The sequence below is a fragment of the Ambystoma mexicanum genome, chromosome 1p (assembly GCF_040938575.1).
Source record: "Ambystoma mexicanum isolate Mex_15411 chromosome 1p, UKY_AmexF1_1, whole genome shotgun sequence".
Taxonomy (NCBI): Eukaryota; Metazoa; Chordata; class Amphibia; order Caudata; family Ambystomatidae; genus Ambystoma; species Ambystoma mexicanum.
Window position 1 is genome coordinate 232,951,119 of NC_090921.1, and position 7,500 is coordinate 232,958,618.

At 53.4% G+C, this 7,500-nt stretch overlaps 9 non-coding genes across 9 annotated transcripts; all 9 read left to right on the forward strand.

Annotated features, from left to right (window-relative positions):
* Nucleotides 1–467: 467 nt before the first annotated feature.
* LOC138457126 (U2 spliceosomal RNA) lies at nt 468–658 on the forward strand. Its single transcript, XR_011262189.1, has one exon. It is a non-coding gene; the product is annotated as a U2 spliceosomal RNA (small nuclear RNA).
* Nucleotides 659–1,281: 623 nt separating this feature from the next.
* On the forward strand, nt 1,282–1,472 carry LOC138457137 (U2 spliceosomal RNA). The gene has a single exon (XR_011262191.1). It is a non-coding gene; the product is annotated as a U2 spliceosomal RNA (small nuclear RNA).
* A 627-nt stretch (nt 1,473–2,099) lies between these two features.
* On the forward strand, nt 2,100–2,290 carry LOC138457148 (U2 spliceosomal RNA). The gene has a single exon (XR_011262193.1). It is a non-coding gene; the product is annotated as a U2 spliceosomal RNA (small nuclear RNA).
* A 627-nt stretch (nt 2,291–2,917) lies between these two features.
* LOC138457159 (U2 spliceosomal RNA) lies at nt 2,918–3,108 on the forward strand. The gene has a single exon (XR_011262195.1). It is a non-coding gene; the product is annotated as a U2 spliceosomal RNA (small nuclear RNA).
* Nucleotides 3,109–3,731: 623 nt separating this feature from the next.
* Nucleotides 3,732–3,922, forward strand: LOC138457170 (U2 spliceosomal RNA). Its single transcript, XR_011262197.1, has one exon. It is a non-coding gene; the product is annotated as a U2 spliceosomal RNA (small nuclear RNA).
* Nucleotides 3,923–4,545: 623 nt separating this feature from the next.
* On the forward strand, nt 4,546–4,736 carry LOC138457181 (U2 spliceosomal RNA). Its single transcript, XR_011262199.1, has one exon. It is a non-coding gene; the product is annotated as a U2 spliceosomal RNA (small nuclear RNA).
* Nucleotides 4,737–5,359: 623 nt separating this feature from the next.
* On the forward strand, nt 5,360–5,550 carry LOC138457203 (U2 spliceosomal RNA). Its single transcript, XR_011262202.1, has one exon. It is a non-coding gene; the product is annotated as a U2 spliceosomal RNA (small nuclear RNA).
* Nucleotides 5,551–6,177: 627 nt separating this feature from the next.
* On the forward strand, nt 6,178–6,368 carry LOC138457214 (U2 spliceosomal RNA). The gene has a single exon (XR_011262204.1). It is a non-coding gene; the product is annotated as a U2 spliceosomal RNA (small nuclear RNA).
* A 627-nt stretch (nt 6,369–6,995) lies between these two features.
* Nucleotides 6,996–7,186, forward strand: LOC138457225 (U2 spliceosomal RNA). Its single transcript, XR_011262206.1, has one exon. It is a non-coding gene; the product is annotated as a U2 spliceosomal RNA (small nuclear RNA).
* The last annotated feature ends 314 nt before the right edge of the window (nt 7,187–7,500 follow it).

Below are 7,500 nucleotides of genomic sequence, written 5' to 3' on the forward strand. Positions count from 1 at the left end.
GCTTGCTTTTCACAGGAGCTGCAAAGCAAGGCAAAGGAGCCAGCCAGCCAGCCAGCAGCACAAGGAGGAGATGGGGGACACTGTCCTTGCCCTGCCTCACCCCTGAAAGGCCCCGAACGGCCCCGAACGGCCAAGCCTTATCTGAGGGGGACGCACTTGGGGGAGCATCTCCTGGGCAGCTGAGGGTGACTTTCGGCCGCTAGGTGACGGGGCCAGTGCCAGGCCGGGCTGCAGCTTCTCTGGGTGGAGCTCTGCAGCCTGTGTCTGGCCGTCTCGCACCAGGCGCTGTGGGACCCATGGAAATCTTGGGGCGGAGCCATGCAAAATATGCTTACCATACCGCCGGGCATGCTGGTCATGCAAATGCTATTCTTGGCCGAGGAATCTGGGGCTCTGCCGCAGAGCGTTGCTCCGAGTCAGCAGGGGAGCTGCCGAGCAGCAGTCTTTCAGGCAAAGCTTTTGTGGGCATCGCTTCTCGGCCTTTTGGCTAAGATCAAGTGTAGTATCTGTTCTTATCAGTTTAATATCTGATACGTCCTCTATCTGGGGACCATATATTAAATTGATTTTTGGAACCGGGAGATGGAATGGGAGCTTGCTCTGTCCACTCCACGCATCAACTTGGTATTGCAGTACCTCCAGGACTGGTGCACTTCCCCACTTGGGGAAAACAATGCTGTGAAAAAGAAAGACTGAGCAATTCTTGAAAGAAGAGCACTTTGCAATATTTTTTTGTTTAAATGTGTTTTTTTTTTCCAGTGTTTCGGAAAAGGTGCTGTTGTGTCACGGGAGGAAAAAAAAGTCTGCCCTTTTTGCTTGCTTTTCACAGGAGCTGCAAAGCAAGGCAAAGGAGCCAGCCAGCCAGCCAGCAGCACAAGGAGGAGATGGGGGACACTGTCCTTGCCCTGCCTCACCCCTGAAAGGCCCCGAACGGCCCCGAACGGCCAAGCCTTATCTGAGGGGGACGCACTTGGGGGAGCATCTCCTGGGCAGCTGAGGGTGACTTTCGGCCGCTAGGTGACGGGGCCAGTGCCAGGCCGGGCTGCAGCTTCTCTGGGTGGAGCTCTGCAGCCTGTGTCTGGCCGTCTCGCACCAGGCGCTGTGGGACCCATGGAAATCTTGGGGCGGAGCCATGCAAAATATGCTTACCATACCGCCGGGCATGCTGGTCATGCAAATGCTATTCTTGGCCGAGGAATCTGGGGCTCTGCCGCAGAGCGTTGCTCCGAGTCAGCAGGGGAGCTGCCGAGCAGCAGTCTTTCAGGCAAAGCTTTTGTGGGCATCGCTTCTCGGCCTTTTGGCTAAGATCAAGTGTAGTATCTGTTCTTATCAGTTTAATATCTGATACGTCCTCTATCTGGGGACCATATATTAAATTGATTTTTGGAACCGGGAGATGGAATGGGAGCTTGCTCTGTCCACTCCACGCATCAACTTGGTATTGCAGTACCTCCAGGACTGGTGCACTTCCCCACTTGGGGAAAACAATGCTGTGAAAAAGAAAGACTGAGCAATTCTTGAAAGAAGAGCACTTTGCAATATTTTTTTGTTTAAATGTGTTTTTTTTTTCCAGTGTTTCGGAAAAGGTGCTGTTGTGTCACGGGAGGAAAAAAAAGTCTGCCCTTTTTGCTTGCTTTTCACAGGAGCTGCAAAGCAAGGCAAAGGAGCCAGCCAGCCAGCCAGCCAGCAGCACAAGGAGGAGATGGGGGACACTGTCCTTGCCCTGCCTCACCCCTGAAAGGCCCCGAACGGCCCCGAACGGCCAAGCCTTATCTGAGGGGGACGCACTTGGGGGAGCATCTCCTGGGCAGCTGAGGGTGACTTTCGGCCGCTAGGTGACGGGGCCAGTGCCAGGCCGGGCTGCAGCTTCTCTGGGTGGAGCTCTGCAGCCTGTGTCTGGCCGTCTCGCACCAGGCGCTGTGGGACCCATGGAAATCTTGGGGCGGAGCCATGCAAAATATGCTTACCATACCGCCGGGCATGCTGGTCATGCAAATGCTATTCTTGGCCGAGGAATCTGGGGCTCTGCCGCAGAGCGTTGCTCCGAGTCAGCAGGGGAGCTGCCGAGCAGCAGTCTTTCAGGCAAAGCTTTTGTGGGCATCGCTTCTCGGCCTTTTGGCTAAGATCAAGTGTAGTATCTGTTCTTATCAGTTTAATATCTGATACGTCCTCTATCTGGGGACCATATATTAAATTGATTTTTGGAACCGGGAGATGGAATGGGAGCTTGCTCTGTCCACTCCACGCATCAACTTGGTATTGCAGTACCTCCAGGACTGGTGCACTTCCCCACTTGGGGAAAACAATGCTGTGAAAAAGAAAGACTGAGCAATTCTTGAAAGAAGAGCACTTTGCAATATTTTTTTGTTTAAATGTGTTTTTTTTTTCCAGTGTTTCGGAAAAGGTGCTGTTGTGTCACGGGAGGAAAAAAAAGTCTGCCCTTTTTGCTTGCTTTTCACAGGAGCTGCAAAGCAAGGCAAAGGAGCCAGCCAGCCAGCCAGCCAGCAGCACAAGGAGGAGATGGGGGACACTGTCCTTGCCCTGCCTCACCCCTGAAAGGCCCCGAACGGCCCCGAACGGCCAAGCCTTATCTGAGGGGGACGCACTTGGGGGAGCATCTCCTGGGCAGCTGAGGGTGACTTTCGGCCGCTAGGTGACGGGGCCAGTGCCAGGCCGGGCTGCAGCTTCTCTGGGTGGAGCTCTGCAGCCTGTGTCTGGCCGTCTCGCACCAGGCGCTGTGGGACCCATGGAAATCTTGGGGCGGAGCCATGCAAAATATGCTTACCATACCGCCGGGCATGCTGGTCATGCAAATGCTATTCTTGGCCGAGGAATCTGGGGCTCTGCCGCAGAGCGTTGCTCCGAGTCAGCAGGGGAGCTGCCGAGCAGCAGTCTTTCAGGCAAAGCTTTTGTGGACATCGCTTCTCGGCCTTTTGGCTAAGATCAAGTGTAGTATCTGTTCTTATCAGTTTAATATCTGATACGTCCTCTATCTGGGGACCATATATTAAATTGATTTTTGGAACCGGGAGATGGAATGGGAGCTTGCTCTGTCCACTCCACGCATCAACTTGGTATTGCAGTACCTCCAGGACTGGTGCACTTCCCCACTTGGGGAAAACAATGCTGTGAAAAAGAAAGACTGAGCAATTCTTGAAAGAAGAGCACTTTGCAATATTTTTTTGTTTAAATGTGTTTTTTTTTTCCAGTGTTTCGGAAAAGGTGCTGTTGTGTCACGGGAGGAAAAAAAAGTCTGCCCTTTTTGCTTGCTTTTCACAGGAGCTGCAAAGCAAGGCAAAGGAGCCAGCCAGCCAGCCAGCAGCACAAGGAGGAGATGGGGGACACTGTCCTTGCCCTGCCTCACCCCTGAAGGGCCCCGAACGGCCCCGAACGGCCAAGCCTTATCTGAGGGGGACGCACTTGGGGGAGCATCTCCTGGGCAGCTGAGGGTGACTTTCGGCCGCTAGGTGACGGGGCCAGTGCCAGGCCGGGCTGCAGCTTCTCTGGGTGGAGCTCTGCAGCCTGTGTCTGGCCGTCTCGCACCAGGCGCTGTGGGACCCATGGAAATCTTGGGGCGGAGCCATGCAAAATATGCTTACCATACCGCCGGGCATGCTGGTCATGCAAATGCTATTCTTGGCCGAGGAATCTGGGGCTCTGCCGCAGAGCGTTGCTCCGAGTCAGCAGGGGAGCTGCCGAGCAGCAGTCTTTCAGGCAAAGCTTTTGTGGGCATCGCTTCTCGGCCTTTTGGCTAAGATCAAGTGTAGTATCTGTTCTTATCAGTTTAATATCTGATACGTCCTCTATCTGGGGACCATATATTAAATTGATTTTTGGAACCGGGAGATGGAATGGGAGCTTGCTCTGTCCACTCCACGCATCAACTTGGTATTGCAGTACCTCCAGGACTGGTGCACTTCCCCACTTGGGGAAAACAATGCTGTGAAAAAGAAAGACTGAGCAATTCTTGAAAGAAGAGCACTTTGCAATATTTTTTTGTTTAAATGTGTTTTTTTTTTCCAGTGTTTCGGAAAAGGTGCTGTTGTGTCACGGGAGGAAAAAAAAGTCTGCCCTTTTTGCTTGCTTTTCACAGGAGCTGCAAAGCAAGGCAAAGGAGCCAGCCAGCCAGCCAGCAGCACAAGGAGGAGATGGGGGACACTGTCCTTGCCCTGCCTCACCCCTGAAAGGCCCCGAACGGCCCCGAACGGCCAAGCCTTATCTGAGGGGGACGCACTTGGGGGAGCATCTCCTGGGCAGCTGAGGGTGACTTTCGGCCGCTAGGTGACGGGGCCAGTGCCAGGCCGGGCTGCAGCTTCTCTGGGTGGAGCTCTGCAGCCTGTGTCTGGCCGTCTCGCACCAGGCGCTGTGGGACCCATGGAAATCTTGGGGCGGAGCCATGCAAAATATGCTTACCATACCGCCGGGCATGCTGGTCATGCAAATGCTATTCTTGGCCGAGGAATCTGGGGCTCTGCCGCAGAGCGTTGCTCCGAGTCAGCAGGGGAGCTGCCGAGCAGCAGTCTTTCAGGCAAAGCTTTTGTGGGCATCGCTTCTCGGCCTTTTGGCTAAGATCAAGTGTAGTATCTGTTCTTATCAGTTTAATATCTGATACGTCCTCTATCTGGGGACCATATATTAAATTGATTTTTGGAACCGGGAGATGGAATGGGAGCTTGCTCTGTCCACTCCACGCATCAACTTGGTATTGCAGTACCTCCAGGACTGGTGCACTTCCCCACTTGGGGAAAACAATGCTGTGAAAAAGAAAGACTGAGCAATTCTTGAAAGAAGAGCACTTTGCAATATTTTTTTGTTTAAATGTGTTTTTTTTTTCCAGTGTTTCGGAAAAGGTGCTGTTGTGTCACGGGAGGAAAAAAAAGTCTGCCCTTTTTGCTTGCTTTTCACAGGAGCTGCAAAGCAAGGCAAAGGAGCCAGCCAGCCAGCCAGCAGCACAAGGAGGAGATGGGGGACACTGTCCTTGCCCTGCCTCACCCCTGAAAGGCCCCGAACGGCCCCGAACGGCCAAGCCTTATCTGAGGGGGACGCACTTGGGGGAGCATCTCCTGGGCAGCTGAGGGTGACTTTCGGCCGCTAGGTGACGGGGCCAGTGCCAGGCCGGGCTGCAGCTTCTCTGGGTGGAGCTCTGCAGCCTGTGTCTGGCCGTCTCGCACCAGGCGCTGTGGGACCCATGGAAATCTTGGGGCGGAGCCATGCAAAATATGCTTACCATACCGCCGGGCATGCTGGTCATGCAAATGCTATTCTTGGCCGAGGAATCTGGGGCTCTGCCGCAGAGCGTTGCTCCGAGTCAGCAGGGGAGCTGCCGAGCAGCAGTCTTTCAGGCAAAGCTTTTGTGGGCATCGCTTCTCGGCCTTTTGGCTAAGATCAAGTGTAGTATCTGTTCTTATCAGTTTAATATCTGATACGTCCTCTATCTGGGGACCATATATTAAATTGATTTTTGGAACCGGGAGATGGAATGGGAGCTTGCTCTGTCCACTCCACGCATCAACTTGGTATTGCAGTACCTCCAGGACTGGTGCACTTCCCCACTTGGGGAAAACAATGCTGTGAAAAAGAAAGACTGAGCAATTCTTGAAAGAAGAGCACTTTGCAATATTTTTTTGTTTAAATGTGTTTTTTTTTTCCAGTGTTTCGGAAAAGGTGCTGTTGTGTCACGGGAGGAAAAAAAAGTCTGCCCTTTTTGCTTGCTTTTCACAGGAGCTGCAAAGCAAGGCAAAGGAGCCAGCCAGCCAGCCAGCCAGCAGCACAAGGAGGAGATGGGGGACACTGTCCTTGCCCTGCCTCACCCCTGAAAGGCCCCGAACGGCCCCGAACGGCCAAGCCTTATCTGAGGGGGACGCACTTGGGGGAGCATCTCCTGGGCAGCTGAGGGTGACTTTCGGCCGCTAGGTGACGGGGCCAGTGCCAGGCCGGGCTGCAGCTTCTCTGGGTGGAGCTCTGCAGCCTGTGTCTGGCCGTCTCGCACCAGGCGCTGTGGGACCCATGGAAATCTTGGGGCGGAGCCATGCAAAATATGCTTACCATACCGCCGGGCATGCTGGTCATGCAAATGCTATTCTTGGCCGAGGAATCTGGGGCTCTGCCGCAGAGCGTTGCTCCGAGTCAGCAGGGGAGCTGCCGAGCAGCAGTCTTTCAGGCAAAGCTTTTGTGGGCATCGCTTCTCGGCCTTTTGGCTAAGATCAAGTGTAGTATCTGTTCTTATCAGTTTAATATCTGATACGTCCTCTATCTGGGGACCATATATTAAATTGATTTTTGGAACCGGGAGATGGAATGGGAGCTTGCTCTGTCCACTCCACGCATCAACTTGGTATTGCAGTACCTCCAGGACTGGTGCACTTCCCCACTTGGGGAAAACAATGCTGTGAAAAAGAAAGACTGAGCAATTCTTGAAAGAAGAGCACTTTGCAATATTTTTTTGTTTAAATGTGTTTTTTTTTTCCAGTGTTTCGGAAAAGGTGCTGTTGTGTCACGGGAGGAAAAAAAAGTCTGCCCTTTTTGCTTGCTTTTCACAGGAGCTGCAAAGCAAGGCAAAGGAGCCAGCCAGCCAGCCAGCCAGCAGCACAAGGAGGAGATGGGGGACACTGTCCTTGCCCTGCCTCACCCCTGAAAGGCCCCGAACGGCCCCGAACGGCCAAGCCTTATCTGAGGGGGACGCACTTGGGGGAGCATCTCCTGGGCAGCTGAGGGTGACTTTCGGCCGCTAGGTGACGGGGCCAGTGCCAGGCCGGGCTGCAGCTTCTCTGGGTGGAGCTCTGCAGCCTGTGTCTGGCCGTCTCGCACCAGGCGCTGTGGGACCCATGGAAATCTTGGGGCGGAGCCATGCAAAATATGCTTACCATACCGCCGGGCATGCTGGTCATGCAAATGCTATTCTTGGCCGAGGAATCTGGGGCTCTGCCGCAGAGCGTTGCTCCGAGTCAGCAGGGGAGCTGCCGAGCAGCAGTCTTTCAGGCAAAGCTTTTGTGGACATCGCTTCTCGGCCTTTTGGCTAAGATCAAGTGTAGTATCTGTTCTTATCAGTTTAATATCTGATACGTCCTCTATCTGGGGACCATATATTAAATTGATTTTTGGAACCGGGAGATGGAATGGGAGCTTGCTCTGTCCACTCCACGCATCAACTTGGTATTGCAGTACCTCCAGGACTGGTGCACTTCCCCACTTGGGGAAAACAATGCTGTGAAAAAGAAAGACTGAGCAATTCTTGAAAGAAGAGCACTTTGCAATATTTTTTTGTTTAAATGTGTTTTTTTTTTCCAGTGTTTCGGAAAAGGTGCTGTTGTGTCACGGGAGGAAAAAAAAGTCTGCCCTTTTTGCTTGCTTTTCACAGGAGCTGCAAAGCAAGGCAAAGGAGCCAGCCAGCCAGCCAGCAGCACAAGGAGGAGATGGGGGACACTGTCCTTGCCCTGCCTCACCCCTGAAGGGCCCCGAACGGCCCCGAACGGCCAAGCCTTATCTGAGGGGGACGCACTT